At 36.4% G+C, this 17,544-nt stretch overlaps 1 protein-coding gene across 1 annotated transcript in view; it reads left to right on the forward strand.

The window, feature by feature from the left end:
- The window catches only part of DMD (dystrophin), a 4,487,195-nt gene that overhangs the window by 1,630,622 nt on the left and 2,839,029 nt on the right, over window positions 1–17,544 (forward strand). The window lies entirely within an intron of this gene.

Genomic DNA, 17,544 nt, shown 5'->3' on the forward strand with positions numbered 1-17,544 from the left:
TTTCTCATAACGCAAGACTCGTAATCTAGCCGTAAATTTCTTATTAACAATTGTTTGGATTAACTATTGTTTAAACATATTTGCAATCATAAATGAACATTCTCATTGTAGCATTTTAGTTGTGTTTCATAACTTAGCTGTGTTTTTTTTTTTTTAACAATTAAACTTTTTTTTTTTTTATAACCAGGAAATGATGTTAATTATAATTCAAACCAATCTGTCTACTGCCAAGTGTAACTTTGATCCATTCATAAAGCAATTACATAAAAGTATGTTGCCTTCATGAGCCAAATATTATATCTTAAAAGTAAAAAAATACATGTTGGCATGTGAACAGTTAACTTCTGATAGTATCACTCTGCCCTTGTAGATGTCAAAGATATGACTTGCACTTTTCAACAGTGCCAAATATGATTATTTTGCTCAAGGCATAAATAGTGTACTTGAATGACATACTGATCAAACTGGCACACCTGTTACAGACATAATGAGCAGTTAAAAACAAGTATATTTCTGGTACAATTAAAGTAAGTGAGGCAGACTCTGTGTGGCCAATGTTTATCTGGCCAAGCAGTAACCACAACAGCAAACACAATGCTCTTTAGAGCCATGCCCCTAAAGCACATTACTTTATAGTTACTGTTTGGCCATAGAAACAACTTTTGAGAGACATAGGCCTAGATTACGAGTGGAGCACAAAATGGCTTTTGCGAGTAATACAAATGTGCGCTAGTATTACAATTTGAGTGCAATGCGAACATGACCTTGCTATAAGCTTTGCTCTCACAAGAGCGCAGTTCCATAGGCTCCAATGGAAGCCTTTTTCTGATGCCATCATACACGGCAAAGAAACTAGCACAGCATTGGGCAGCAAATTTAAAATATATATATTTATAAATATATAAATATACAGTATATTTATGTGTTCATATGTGTATATACACATATTAACACATAAATATATATGTATATAATCATATACACATATAAACACATAAATATATATGTATATAATCATATACACATATAAACACATAAATATATATGTATATAATCATATACACATATAAACACATAAATATATATGTATATAATCATATACACATATAAACACATAAATATATATGTATATAATCATATACACATATAAACACATAAATATATATGTATATAATCATATACACATATAAACACATAAATATATATGTATATAATCATATACACATATAAACACATAAATATATATGTATATAATCATATACACATATTAACACATAAATATATATGTATATAATCATATACATAAAAATGTACAGTATAAAACACAGTGACATTTTTTTCCAACACCCAACATCCCCTCACTAATCCTTTAGAACTGCTTCTTGCAGTTATTTTAAATAAAAAAAAAAACTGCTCATATTTTTTTATTGATAAATTAACTATACACTTTATTTTGGGGGGAAATTGGGGGGATTTTGTTTTTTATTAATCAGAGAGCTGATCTCTGGTTAATGAATGCTAGTTTAAAGCTTGTGGTAGCATTAACCAGCCACTTGTATTCGCTGGTTATTTAATGTGCGCCCGTAAATGGGCAAATTTGCCCTTTTGCGGGTGCACGTTAAATTAGCGATTCCATAATCTCTTATGGTTTTTAATACAGGTATAACTTTTTTTATTGCATTTGAATGCTGTTTTATATTTAATTAAAATATTTCTTAAATATTCATGTGCTGTCTCTTTATTTCATGAACTAGTTTATTGTCCTGTAAGATATCTGCATTTATAGTTTCAGGCAATTATATTATTATTTTTTTCCCTATTGTGCCTATGGAATATTGTTTTTTGAGAAGTAGTTTTCAGTATCTCTAATCAGATTAAAGGGACACTGAACCCAATTTTTTTCTTTCATGATTCAGATAGAACATGCCATTTTAAGCAACTTTCTTATTTACTCCTATTATCAAATTTTCTTCATTCTCTTGGTATGTTTATTTGAAAAGCAAGACTGTAAGTTTAGATGTTGGCCCATTTTTGGTGAACAACCTGGGTTGTCCTTGCTGATTGGACAGCACCAATAAACAAGTGCTGTCCATGGGTCTGAACCAACAATTTGCTGGCTCCTTAGCATAGATGCCTTCTTTTTCAAATAAAGATAACAAGAGAACGAAGAAAAATTGATAATAGAAGTAAATTAGAAAGTTGCTTAACATTTCATGCTCTATCTGAATCATGAAATAAAAAATGTAGGTTCAGTGTCCCTTTAAGCAATCACTGTTTGCCTTAACAGATAAAGTTAGGATTGCAACATTACTTCTTAAAAGAAAAAAAAAATCTGTCTGTATTGAAAACTATAGGCTTATCTCAAATCATATTCTAGAAAAAGTAGTTAAAAAAGTAGCTGCAATAGACCTTGGAGGTCATCTGCAAATGCATTGCCTTGGAGGATTGACTCTAATGATAAGAGAGAAGATTGTTCAGTTGTGACTACTTTTTGTAGCATTGTTTTTGTAAACCATGAAATATTAAATAGAATATCTGAATACTTATTGTGGGCTACATGAGACAATCCTTATTTGACTCATACCATAGGTCATAGAGATTTTATTTTGATGCATACTGCACTTGACTCATTCCGGTAGAGTGTGATATGTCAAAAAGTTCTATATTTTCTCTGAGAGATGTGGCCTTAAGTCTTACTGCTATTCTTATAGCACACTGCCTTAACAAAAATAAGAGCGCATTAGCATTCAAAAGGATAACATTATTTTGGGGCAAAATATATTGCTATTACATAGACTTATTTTCTTTGAATTTGTAAAATCATATTTGCAATTGGAATTAAAATGTGTTTTTTGTCAGTTCTGTAGACCTTTTATGCTGAATTTTTTTTAATCTTATTTCTTTCTTTTTCGCTTTTCTTCTTTTTCTTTTTTAACATATATAGAAGAATTCTAAGGGGCCGATTTATGAAAGTGCGAGTGGATATGATAGGATGTAGCGTATCATGTCCGCCGCGCATCGATAAATGCCGACAGCATACGCTGTTGGCATTTATCATTGCACAAGCAGTTCTTGTGAACTGCTTGTGCAATGCTGCCCCCTGCAGATTCACGGCCAATCAGCCGCGAGCAGGGGGTGTCAATCAGCCCGATCGTATAGGAACGGGTTGATTGATGTCTGCAGCCTCAGAGGCAGCGGACAAGTTAAGGAGCAGCGTTCTTTAGACCGCTGCTTCATAACTGCTGTTTCTGGCGAGCCTGAAGGCTCACACGGAAACATGGGCACTAAGCTCCATTAGCTTGATAATTCGGCCAATAATTCTTGACATCAGAATGTTAGGGTTGCCAAGCCATAAATATTCTCATACATAATGTGACTTAAAATATAAAAAAATAATACTGAAATTTCTGTTCCAACTCGTACTTTAAATGATTCGGAACATAAAAAATAATTTCTGGGCAACATGGCAAAAAATTTGAGCCATGCGTTCCATTTACCATCCCCATTTTCTAACATGTATGTAAACAAACATATGCATGCTTGATTACATATTACATACATAGTTACATTTATGAACTGCTCTATGAGTATCTGCACTATTTATGCCCATGACATTTGTTTAGGAAATGTTTTACTTGGGCAAGTAGACAAAAGGTAAAGCTGCTTAGTTTATTTTGCCAAGACTATTCTAATTATATGTTTTATACAAACATGTGAATATACATCCTATATCCTGTTTTGGGTTATGCTATTATTAGTCTTTAGTTGAATTGAAAGTATGACTCTCCAAGGTAATATGCACATCCCACAGTTTACATGTAATTATTCTTTTCAACACTACCTTAATTAAATAGATCTGTAAGAGAAAAATCTCTCGGCTAGATTACAAGTTTTGCGGTAAGAGCTGCTCTGTAATAACTTGCAAGTTATTGCACCACTAACTTTCCTACAGTGCTGGTATTACAGGTTTACAAAAACCCGGCGTTATCATGCAAGAAGTGAGTGTAAACCAAAATTGAGCTCCATACCGCACTCCAATACCAGCGCTGCTGAAAGCCACAATGAGACGATTTTACGTGCTAGTGCACGATTTCCCCAGAGACATCAATGGGGAGAGCCGGCTGAAAAAAAGTCTAACACCTGCAAAAAAGCAGCATAAAGCTCCGTAACGCAGCCCCATTGATTCCTATGGGGAAACTAAATTTATGTTTACACCTAATATCCTTACATGAACCCCAAGTCTAAACACCCCTAATCTGTCACCCCAACATCGCCGAGACTTACATTATACTTATTAACCCCTAATCTGCTGCTACGGACATCGCCGCCACTATAATAAACATATTAACCCTAAACCGCCGCACTCCCGCATCATGAACACTAGTTAAATATTATTAACCCCTAATCTGCCACCCCTTACATCGCCGCCACCTACCTACATTTATTAACCCCTAATCTGCCGCCCCAACGTCGCTGCCACTATACTAAATTTATTAACACCTAAACCTAAGTCTAACCCTAACCCTAACACCCCCTAACTTAAATATAATTAAAATAAATCTAAATAAAACCTACTATCATTACCTAAATAATTCCTATTTAAAATTAAATACTTACCTATAAAATAAACCATAAGCTAGCTACAATACAACTATTAGTTACATTGTAGCTAGCTTAGGGTTTATTTTTATTTTACAGCTAAATTTGTATTTATTTTAACTAGGTAGATTAGTTAGTAAATAGTTATTAACTATTTACTAACTTCCTAGTTAAAAGAAATACAAATGTACCTGTAAAATAAAACCTAACCTGTCTTACACTAACACCTAACCTTACACTACACTTAAATAAATTACATAAATTAAATATAATTAACTAAATTTCAAAAAACAAACACTAAATTACACAAAATAAAAAAAAAATTATCATATATTTAAACTAATTACACCTAATCTAATAGCCCTAAAAAATAAAAAAAATCCCCCCCAAAGTAAAAAAAAAACCCTAGCCTAAACTAAACTAACACCTTAAAAGAGCCTTTTGCGGGGCATTGCCCCAAAGAAATCAGCTCTTTTACCTGTAAAAAAAAAATACAAACAACCCCCCCAACAGTAAAACCCACCACCCACACAACCAACCCCCCAAATAAAAACCTAACTAAAAAACATAAGCTCCCTATTGCCCTGAAAATTGCATTTGTATGGGCATTGTTCTTAAAAGGGCATTTAGCTCTTTTTCAAGTGCCCAAACCATAATCTAAAAATAAAACCCATCCAATACACCCTTAAAAAAACCTAAAACTAACCCCCGAAGATCCACTTACAGTTTTGAAGACCGGACATCCATCCTCAATGAAGCCTGGAGAAGTCTTCATCCAAGCGGCAAGAAGTCCTCAACGAAGCCGGGAGACGTCTTCATCCAAGCCGGCAGAAATGGTCCTCCAGACCAGCAGAATTCTTCATCCAGACGGCATCTTCTATCTTCATCCATCCGGAGTGGAGCAGCTCCATCTTCAAGACGCGCGGAGCATCCTCTTCTTACAACGACTCTTCCAGAATGAAGGTTCCTTTAAGTGATGTCATCCAAGATGGCATCCCTTGAATTCCAATTGGCTGAATTAAAGGTGAAAAAATCCTATTGGCTGATGCCGCCTGGATGAAGTCTTCTGCCTGTCTGGAGGACCACTTCTGCCGATTTGGATGAAGACTTCTCCCTGCTTCGTTGAGGATGGATGTCCGGTCTTCAAACCTGTAAGTGGTTCTTCGGGGGGTTAGTGTTAGGATTTTTTAAGGGTTTATTGGGTGGGTTTTATTTTTAGATTAGGGTTTGGGCACTTGAAAAAGAGCTAAATGCTCTTTTAAGGGCAATGCCCATACAAAAGCCCTTTTCAGGGCAATGGGGAGCTTAGGGTTTTTTTAGTTAGGATTTTATTTGGGGGGTTGGTTGTGTGGGTGGTGGGTTTTACTGTTGGGGGGTTGTTTGTATTTTTTTTTTTACAGGTAAAAGAGCTGATTTCTTTGGGGCAATGCCCCGCAAAAGGCCCCTTTAAGGGCTATTGACAGTTTAGTTTAGGCTAGGTTTTTTTTTATTTTGATAGGGCTATTAGATTAGGTGTAATTAGTTTAAATATCTGATAATTTCTTTTTTATTTTGTGTAATTTAGTGGGGTTTTTTTTGTAATTTAGTTAATTATATTTAATTAATTTAATTTATTTAATTGTAGTGTAAGGTTAGGTGTTACTGTAAGACAGGTTAGGTTTTATTTTACAGGTAAATTTTTAGTTATTTTAACTAGGTAGCTAGTAAATAGTTAATAACTATTTGCTAACTATTCTACCTAGTTAAAATAAATACAAACTTACCTGTGAAATAAAAATAAAACCTAAGATAGATACAATGTAACTCTTAGTTATATTGTAGCTAGCTTAGAGTTTATTTTATAGGTATTTAGTTTTAAACAGGAATTATTTAGTTAATGATAGAACATTTTAATTAGATTTATTTTAATTATATTAAAGTTAGTGGGTGTTAAAGTTAGACTTAGGGTTAGGTTTAGGGGTTAATAACTTTAGTATAGTGGCGGCGACATTGGGGGCGGCAGATTAGGGGTTAAAAACTGTAATGTAGGTTGCGGCGATGTTAGAAACAGCAGATTATAAGTTAATAATATTTAACTAGTATTTGCGATGTGGGAGTGCGGCGGTTTAGGGGTTAATATGTTTATTATTGTTGCGGAGATATCCGGATCAGAAGATTAGAGGTTAATATTTTTATTTTATTATTTGCGATGCTGGAGGGCCTCGGTTTAGGGGTTAATAGGTAGTTTATGGGTGTTAGTGTACTTTGTAACACTTTAGTTATGAGTTTTATGCTACAGCTTTGTAGCGTAAAACTCATAACTACTGACTTTCAGTTTACGGTATGGATCATGTAGTTATGGGCTGTACCGCTCATTTTTTAGCCTCCAAGGCAGCCTTGTAATACCGGCGCTATGGAAGTCCCATTAAAAAAAGTATTTTTTAAAGTTGCGGTAATTATGTTGCGTTACGGCCAAAAAAGTGTGCAGTGCAGAAATACCTGCAAGACTCGTAATACCAGCGGTAGTGAAAAAGACCCTTAATGCTGCTTTTTCACCCATACCGCAAAACTCGTAATCTAGCCGTCTGTTTCCACATGTGATGTATGTGCTCTATGAGAAGCAATATAGACAAAAGTTAAACAACAATTCAGTGATTACTAGGTGTTATGTATATTTGAGTTTATATCAAAGAAAAGAACAACATTTTGTTGGAGTCAATGTTACTTTATCCTTGAACATAAAATGAAATACACATTTCATAGGGGGGCATTAACCCCTTAATGACCAAGTACGTGCAGGGTACGTCCTCAAAAAAAAGGCAGTTAACGCCTGAGAACGTACCCTGCACGTCCTCGGTCTAGAAAGCAGCTGGAAGCGATCCTGATCACTTCCAGCTGCTTTCTGGTTATTGCAGGATGCCTCGATATTGAGGCATCCTGCAATAACATTTTTCAGCCATCCGGTGCAGAGAGAGCCACTCTGTGGCCCTCTCTGCACTGGAGATCGGTGGCTCTGTTCGTTCGTTGGTGGGTGGGAGCCGGCATGGGAGGCGGGTGGCGGCCATCGATGGCCCTTCTGATCTGGAGGGGGGGCGGGATCGTGGGCGGGGATGCCCGGGGGCGCGCACGGGCGCGTGCACGTGCATGGGGGGGCGGGGATGGGCGCGTGCACGGGGAGGGAGCGGGTGGGAACAGCTACACTACAGAAAAAAAGTGTTGAAAAATGAAAAAAAGGCTTGAAAAATAAACAAATAATTTTTGAAACAAACACATCAGTTAGGTGGTGGGGGTTGGTCTGTGGGGGGGGGAAGCTACACTACAGAAAAAACGGCCAAAAAATAAAAAAAAACATATTTTTTTGCAAACTGGGTACTGGCAGATAGCTGCCAGTACCCAAGATGGCCCCCAATAAGGCAGAGGGAGAGGGTTAGAGAGCGGTTTTGGGGGGGATCAGGGAGGTTGGGGGCTAAGGGGGGGATCCTACACAGTAGCATATGTAAATATGCTAAAAAATTTTTTTTAAAAAAAACCTTTTATTTTAGTACTGGCAGACTTTCTGCCAGTACTTAAGATGGCAGGGATAATTGTGGGGTGGGGGAGGGAAGGGAGCTGTTTGGGAGGGATCAGGGGGCGAGATGTGTCAGGTGGGAGGCTGATCTCTACACTAAAGCTAAAATTAACCCTGCACGCTCCTTACAAACTCCCTAATTAAACCCTTCACTGCTAGCCATAATACACGTGTGCGGCGGAGCAGCATTTAGCGGCCTTCTAATTACCAGAAAGCAACCCCAAAGTCATATATGTCTGCTATTTCTGAACAAAGGGGATCCCAGAGAAGCATTTACAACCATTTGTGCCATAATTGCACCAGCTGTTTGTAAATAATTTCAGTGAGAAACCTAAAATTGTGAAACATTTTACGTTTTTTTTAATTTGATCGCATTTGGCGGTGAAATGGTAGCATGAAATATACCAAAATAGGCCTAGATCAATACTTGGGGTTGTCTACTACACTACACTAAAGCTAAAATTAACCCTACAAGCTCCCTAATTAACCCCTTAACTGCTGGGCATAATACACGTGTGGTGCGCAGTGGCATTTAGCGGCCTTCTAATTACCAAAAAGCAAAGCCAAAGCCATATATGTCTGCTATTTCGGAACAAAGGGGATCCCAGAGAAGAATTTACAACCATTTATGCCATAATTGCACAAGCTGTTTGTAAATAATTTCAGTGAGAAACCGAAAGTTTGTGAAAAAAATTGTGAAAAAGTGAACAATTTTTTTTTATTTGATCGCATTTGGCGGTGAAATGGTGGTATGAAATAATTACCAAAATTGGCCTAGATCAATACTTTGGGATGTCTACTAAAAAAAATATATACATGTCAAGGGATATTCAGGGATTCCTGACAGATATCAGTGTCCCAATGTAACTAGCGCTAATTTTGAAAAAAAGTGGTTTGGAAATAGCAAAGTGCTACTTGTACTTATTGCCCTATAACTTGCAAAAAAAGCAAAGAACATGTAAACATTGGGTATTTCTAAACTCAGGACAAAATTTAAAAACTATTTAGCATGGCTGTTTTTTGGTGGTTGTAGATATGTAACAGATTTTGGGGGTCAAAGTTAGAAAAAGTGTGTTTTTTTCAATTTTTCCTCAGATTTTATAAATTTTTTTATAGTAAATTATAAGATATGATGAAAATAATGGTATCTTTAGAAAGTCCATTTAATGGCGAGAAAAACGATATATAATATGTGTGGGTACGGTAAATGAGTAAGAGGAAAATTACAGCTAAACACAAACACAGCAAAAATTTAAAAATAGCCTTGTCCCAAACGGACAGAAAATGGAAAAGTGTTGTGGTCATTAAGGGGTTAAACTGTATCTGTTAAGATTATCTGGACATGTGCTCCATTTATTAAACATATGGATAAATCATCATGATTGGATTGGGATGATTTCAATCCACCACAGTTTAGGTGACGGACAGGTTAAGGAGGAGCGGTCTTAAGCCAGCTGCTACTTAACTATCATTTTAGGCGAGCCTGAAACAACAGCCCTTGGAAGCAAAGATTGCTCCTTGGTAAATGGAGCCCCATGACTCTGAAGCCAACACATACACACAATCACTTGAATTTGTATGGCTGCAAATTATTATTGGTGTCTGTTATAGAGAGTTCATTTAATCACATGAATAGGCCACAAAGAAAGGTACTGATATATATCAGATTTTAGTTTGCAAGGTCTTTTACATGATTTTTCACAAATAGATATTAAAGGGACATTGTACACTTGATTTTTCTTTGCATAAATATTTTGTATATGATCCGTTTTTATAGCCCATCTTGGAGTGTTTTTTGTAAAAATGTATAGTTTTGCTTATTTTTAATAACATTGTGCTGATTTTCAGACTCCTAACCAAGCCCCACTGTGACAGATTTATACACACATTTACACATTTACATTGTACACTGTCCTTTCAAATTTAAGATAATTAATTTGATTTAGAAAATTATTAGCCATACTAGGGATTCATTTTTCACTGGCCCACAAAAAACCAGGATCATTTTATTTTTAAAACACAAAACAACTGTTGCATGTTACAAAGTTGTGTTATGGATGAAAAAATACAATTCCTTTAATTATGGTGAACATTTTTTTCTATGCATTACCTTGTTCACAAATACAAATTCAAGCCATTTTTCAGAGGTATCCTTGTTTCCATAAGTCTGTATTTGGATTTTTTTTTCTTCATAGATACTCTTCATCATAAAACATAATTTATGTAAGAACTTACCTGATAAATTCATTTCTTTCATATTAGCAAGAGTCCATGAGCTAGTGACGTATGGGATATACATTCCTACCAGGAGGGGCAAAGTTTCCCAAACCTCAAAATGCCTATAAATACACCCCTCACCACACCCACAAATCAGTTTAACGCATAGCCAAGAAGTGGGGTGATAAGAAAAAAGTGCGAAAGCATAAAAAATAAGGAATTGGAATAATTGTGCTTTATACAAAAAAATCAAAACCACCACAAAAAGGGTGGGCCTCATGGACTCTTGCTAATATGAAAGAAATGAATTTATCAGGTAAGTTCTTACATAAATTATGTTTTCTTTCATGTAATTAGCAAGAGTCCATGAGCTAGTGACGTATGGGATAATGACTACCCAAGATGTGGATCTTCCACGCAAGAGTCACTAGAGAGGGAGGGATAAAATAAAGACAACCAATTCCGCTGAAAATAATCCACACCCAAAATAAAGTTTAAATCTTATAATGAAAAAAACTGAAATTATAAGCAGAAGAATCAAACTGAAACAGCTGCCTGAAGTACTTTTCTACCAAAAACTGCTTCAGAAGAAGAAAACACATCAAAATGGTAGAATTTAGTAAAAGTATGCAAAGAAGACCAAGTTGCTGCTTTGCAAATCTGATCAACCGAAGCTACATTCCTAAACGCCCAGGAAGTAGAAACTGACCTAGTAGAATGAGCTGTAATCCTTTGAGGTGGAGTTTTACCCGACTCGACATAAGCATGATGAATTAAAGATTTTAACCAAGATGCCAAAGAAATGGCAGAGGCCTTCTGACCTTTCCTAGAACCGGAAAAGATAACAAATAGACTAGAAGTCTTTCGGAATTTCTTAGTATCTTCAACATAATATTTCAAAGCTCTAACTACATCCAAAGAATGCAATGATCTCTCCTTAGAATACTTAGGATTAGGACACAATGAAGGAACCACAATTTCTCTACTAATGTTGTTAGAATTCACAACCTTAGGTAAAAATTTAAAAGAAGTTCGCAACACCGCCTTATCCTGATGAAAAATCAGAAAAGGAGACTCACAAGAAAGAGCAGATAATTCAGAAACTCTTCTAGCAGAAGAGATGGCCAAAAGAAACAAAACTTTCCAAGAAAGTAATTTAATGTCCAAAGAATGCATAGGTTCAAACGGAGGAGCTTGAAGAGCCCCCAGAACCAAATTCAAACTCCAAGGAGGAGAAATTGACTTAATAACAGGTTTTATACGAACCAAAGCTTGTACAAAACAATGAATATCAGGAAGATTAGCAATCCTTCTGTGAAAAAGAACAGAAAGAGCAGAGATTTGTCCTTTCAAGGAACTTGCAGACAAACCTTTATCCAAACCATCCTGAAGAAACTGTAAAATTCTCGGAATTCTAAAAGAATGCCAGGAAAAATGAATCTATAATATATCTTTCTAGATACAAATTTACGAGCCTGTAACATAGTATTAATCACAGAGTCAGAGAAACCTCTTTGACTAAGAATCAACCGTTCAATCTCCATACCTTTAAATTTAAGGATTTGAGATCCTGATGGAAAAAAGGACCTTGCGACAGAAGATCTGGTCTTAACGGAAGAGTCCACGGTTGGCAAGAGGCCATCCGGACAAGATCCGCATACCAAAACCCGTGAGGCCATGCTGGAGCCACCAGCAGAACAAACGAGCATTCCTTAAGAATCTTGGAGATTACTCTTGGAAGAAGAACTAGAGGCAGAAAGAGATAGGCAGGATGATACTTCCAAGGAAGTGACAATGCATCCACTGCTTCCGCCTGGGGATCCCTGGATCTGGACAGATACCTGGGAAGTTTCTTGTTTAGATGAGAAGCCATCAGATCTATTTCTGGAAGTCCCCACATTTGAACAATCTGAAGAAATACCTCTGGGTGAAGAGACCATTCGCCCGGATGTAACGTTTGGCGACTGAGATAATCCGCTTCCCAATTGTCTATACCTGGGATATGAACCGCAGAAACTAGACAGGAGCTGGATTCCGCCCATACCAGTATTCGAGATACTTCTTTCATAGCCAGAGGACTGTGAGTCCCTCCTTGATGATTGATGTATGCCACAGTTGTGACATTGTCTGTCTGAAAACAAATGAATGATTCTCTCTTTAGAAGAGGCCATGACTGAAGAGCTCTGAAAATTGCACGGAGTTCCAAAATATTGATTGGTAATCTCACCTCCTGAGATTCCCAAACCCCTTGTGCTGTCAGAGACCCCCAAACAGCTCCCCAACCTGTCAGACTTGCATCTGTTGAAATTACAGTCCAGGTCTGAAGAACAAAAGAAGCCCACTGAACTAAACGATGGTGATCTGTCCACCACGTCAGAGAGTGTCGTACAATCGGTTTTAAAGATATTAATTGAGATATCTTTGTGTAATCCCTGCACCACTGGTTCAGCATACAGAGCTGAAGAGGTCCTAGGTGAAAACGAGCAAAGGGGATCGCGTCCGATGCAGCAGTCATAAGACCTAGAATTTCCATGCATAAGGCTACCAAAGGGAATGATTGTGATTGAAGGTTTCGACAAGCTGAGATCAATTTTAGACGTCTCTTGTCTGTCAGAGACAGAGTCATGGACACTGAATCTATCTGGAAACCTAAAAAGGTTACCCTTGTCTGAGGAATCAATGAACTTTTTGGTAAATTGATCCTCCAACCATGATTTTGAAGAAACAACACAAGTCGATTTGTATGAGATTCTGCTAAATGTGAAGACTGAGCAAGTACCAAGATATCGTCCAAATAAGGAAATACCACAATACCCTGTTCTCTGATTACAGACAGAAGGGCACCGAGAACCTTTGTAAAAATTCTTGGAGCTGTTGCTAGGCCAAACAGCAGAGCCACAAACTGGTAATGCTTGTCTAGGAAAGAGAATCTCAGAAACTGAAAGTGATCTGGATGAATCGGAATATGCAGATATGCATCCTGTAAATCTATTGTGGACATATAATGCCCTTGCTGAACAAAAGGCAGGATAGTCCTTATAGTTACCATTTTGAATGTTGGTATCCTTACATAACGATTCAATATTTTTAGATCCAGAACTGGTCTGAAGGAATTCTACTTCTTTGGTACAATGAAGAGATTTGAATAAAACCCCAGCCCCTGTTCCAGAACTGGAACTGGCATAATTACTCCAGCCAACTCTAGATCTGAAACACATTTCAGAAATGCTTGAGCTTTCGCTGGATTTACTGGGACACAGGAAAGAAAAAATCTCTTTGCAGGAGGCCTTATCTTGAAGCCAATTCTTTACCCTTCTGAAACAATGTTCTGAATCCAAAGATTGTGAATTGAATTGATCCAAATTTCTTTGAAAAAACGTAATCTGCCCTCATTCCAGTTGGGCTGGAATGAGGGCCGCACCTTCATGTTGACTTGGGAGCTGGCTTTGGTTTTCTAAAAGGCTTGGATTTATTCCAGACTGGAGATGGTTTCCAAACTGATACCGCTCCTGTGGGTGAAGGATCAGGCTTTTGTTCCTTATTGTGACGAAAGGAATGAAAACGATTATTAGACCTAAATTTACCTTTAGATTTTTTATCCTGTGGTAAAAAAGTTCCTTTCCCTCCAGTAACAGTTGAGATAATAGAATCCAACTGAGAACCAAATAATGTATTACCCTGGAAAGAAAGGGAAAGCAAAGTTGACTTAGAAGACATATCAGCATTCCAAGTTTTAAGCCATAAAGCTCTTCTAGCTAAAATAGCTAGAGACATATACCTGACATCAACTCTAATGATATCAAAGATGGCATCACAAATAAAGTTATTAGCATGTTGAAGAAGATTAACAATGCTATGAGAATTATGATCTGTTACTTGTTGCGCTAAAGCTTCTAACCAAAACGTTGAAGCTGCAGCAACATCCGCTAAAGATATAGCAGGTCTAAGAAGATTACATGAACATAAGTAAGCTTTTCTTAGAAAGGATTCAATCTTCCTATCTAAAGGATCCTTAAAGGGAGTACTATCTGCCGTAGGAATAGTAGTATGTTTAGCAAGAGTAGAGATAGCCCCATCAGCTTTAGGGATTTTGTCCCAAAACTCTAATCTGTCAGATGGCACAGGATATAATTGCTTAAAACGTTTAGAAGGAGTAAATTAATTACCCAAATTATTCCATTCCCTGGAGATTACTTCAGAAATAGCATCAGGGACAGGAAAAACTTCTGGAATAACTACAGGAGATTTAAAAACCTTATTTAAACGCTTAGATTTAGTATCAAGAGGACCAGAATCCTCTATTTCTAATGCAATTAAAACTTCTTTAAGTAAAGAACGAATAAATTCCATTTTGAATAAATATGAAGATTTATCAGCATCAACCTCTGAGACAGAATCCTCTGAACCAGAGGAACCATTATCAGAATCAGAATGATGATATTCATTTAAAAATTCATCTGAAAAATGAGAAGTTTTAAAAGACCTTTTACGTTTACTAGAAGGAGGAATAACAGACATAGCCTTCTTAATGGATTTAGAAACAAAATCTCTTATGTTAACAGGAACACTCTGAGTATTAGATGTTGACGGAACAGCAACAGGTAATGTAACATTACTAAAGGAAATATTATCTGCATTAACAAGTTTGTCATGACATTCATTACAAACAACAGCTGGAGGAACAGATACCATAAGTTTACAGCAGATACACTTAGCTTTGGTAGCTCCAGCACCAGGCAGCATTTTTCCAGAAGTATCTTCTGACTCAGTGTCAATCTGGGACATCTTGCAATATGTAATAGAAAAAACAACATATAAAGCAAAATTGATCAAATTCCTTAAATGACAGTTTCAGGAATGGGAAAAAATGCCAGTGAACAAGCTTCTAGCAACCAGAAGCAATAAATAATGAGACTTAAATAATGTGGGGACAATAGTGACGCCCATATTTTTTAGCGCCAAAAAAGACGCCCACATTATTTGGCGCCTAAATGCTTTTGGCGCCAAAAATGACGCCACATCCGGAACGCCGACACTTTTGGCGCAAAAAAACGTCAAAAATGACGCAACTTCCGGCGACACGTATGACGCCGGAAACAGAAAAAAATGTTTGCGCCAAAAAAGTCAGCGCCAAGAATGACGCAATAAAATGAAGCATTTTCAGCCCCCGCTAGCCTAACAGCCCACAGGGAAAAAAGTCAAATTTTAATTTAAGAAAAAAATTGATTTATTCATATGCATTATCCCAAATATGAAACTGACTGTCTGAAATAAGGAATGTTTGAACATCCTGAGTCAAGGCAAATAAATGTTTGAATACATATATTTAGAACTTTATATAAAAGTGCCCAACCATAGCTTAGAGTGTCATAGAAAATAAGACTTACTTACCCCAGGACACTCATCTACATGTAGTAGAAAGCCAAACCAGTACTGAAACGAGAATCAGTGCTGGTAATGGTATATATAAGAGTATATCGTCGATCTGAAAAGGGAGGTAAGAGATGAATCTTTACGACCGATAACAGAGAACCTATGAAATAGACCCCGTAGAAGGAGATCATTGAATTCAAATAGGCAATACTCTCCTCACATCCCTCTGACATTCACAGCACGCTGAGAGGAAAACCGGGCTCCAACCTGCTGCGGAGCGCATATCAACGTAGAATCTAGCACAAACTTACTTCACCACCTCCATAGGAGGCAAAGTTTGTAAAACTGATTTGTGGGTGTGGTGAGGGGTGTATTTATAGGCATTTTGAGGTTTGGGAAACTTTGCCCCTCCTGGTAGGAATGTATATCCCATACGTCACTAGCTCATGGACTCTTGCTAATTACATGAAAGAAACAAAGCTTTATTAAAATGAAAATGTCAGCAAAATATTTTAGCTTAATGCATATAATATAAAAAAGTAACCAAGTTTTCCAATATTCACAGGATTTACTTTCAGTAACTGTTTTATTTTGTGTTCTTAGATTAATACTTAAACCTAGAATAAATGTATTTACAATTTCAATTAAAAAAAATGAATAAAAAAAATCTTTAAGGTATTTTGAACATTTGGGAACTCGTGCTGAATTAGCCGTGAAAATTCACTGTAAACCACTGCACTTAACCTATGGAGTTCAATATTTAAAGATCCTTTATTCCTGGCCTGTAAGCTCCTTGGACACTGAAGCTGGACACACATGCTATAGACGAAGGCAGAGATGTAATACATTTCTATTGTTATCACTAAAGGAAATACAATTTATCTTTTCCTCCTAATGCCTTGCAACTAACAACTCCTTGTAATGGTTGTTATAAACTCATATATTTGGTGCTTTATTTTTATTTTAATGTTGTTAAAATATTGTAAAGTGCTACAAAAACAGTATCAGACCATAACGCATGATATAATGATATAGGTTAATTGAGGCTGCAAAGAAAATAGATGATAGTTTTGGTTGGTTGGTTGGTTGGTTGGTTTGTTGGTTGGTTGATTGGTGTTTTGACGATGGTGTGAACAATGGAATGATGAGAGGGAGAATAATTATTATGAATCTAATAAGAGCTAAACAAATGTTTTCTAGGGGTTTATTTCATGAGGAAAAAGAGTGAGTTACATGGGTTATTATCATGTTTTTCAACTTTATTATTGTGAATAGACTATGAGAACAGAACAACCAATAATTATAGATAATTGAAAGTAGAACTTTCTGGCTAAGCCATTTAAAATGATTGGAGGAAGGAGGGTCAGGAGTTTGAAGGGTCATTAAGCAATTAGGCTGCTATAATCAAATTGGGAGACAAAATTGGTACATTGGGACTTTCTGGTCTAAAGTATTGACAAATGTTGGAAAGTTGAAGCAACATTTAGAGCAGTGAAGTAGATAAAGTACTTGAAGAGTAAAATAGCATTAAGTTAGAGAGGGAAGATCTGAAACAATAGCAGCTTTTGAACCCTTGTGGTGCAGTTGCACTCAAGTAAGTTAAAAAGCAGTAGTCTACTACTTAAAGGGCCACTAAACCCAAAATATTTATTTCATGATTCAGATAGAGAATAGAAATTTAAACAACATTACTATTTACTTCTATTATTTATTTTGCTAAATTTTGTAGATATTCTTAGTTGAAGAAAAAGCAATGCACATGGTGAGCCAATCACACGAGGCTTCAATGTGCAGCAACCAATAGGGAA

This window comes from Bombina bombina, chromosome 3, assembly GCF_027579735.1.
Source record: "Bombina bombina isolate aBomBom1 chromosome 3, aBomBom1.pri, whole genome shotgun sequence".
Taxonomy (NCBI): Eukaryota; Metazoa; Chordata; class Amphibia; order Anura; family Bombinatoridae; genus Bombina; species Bombina bombina.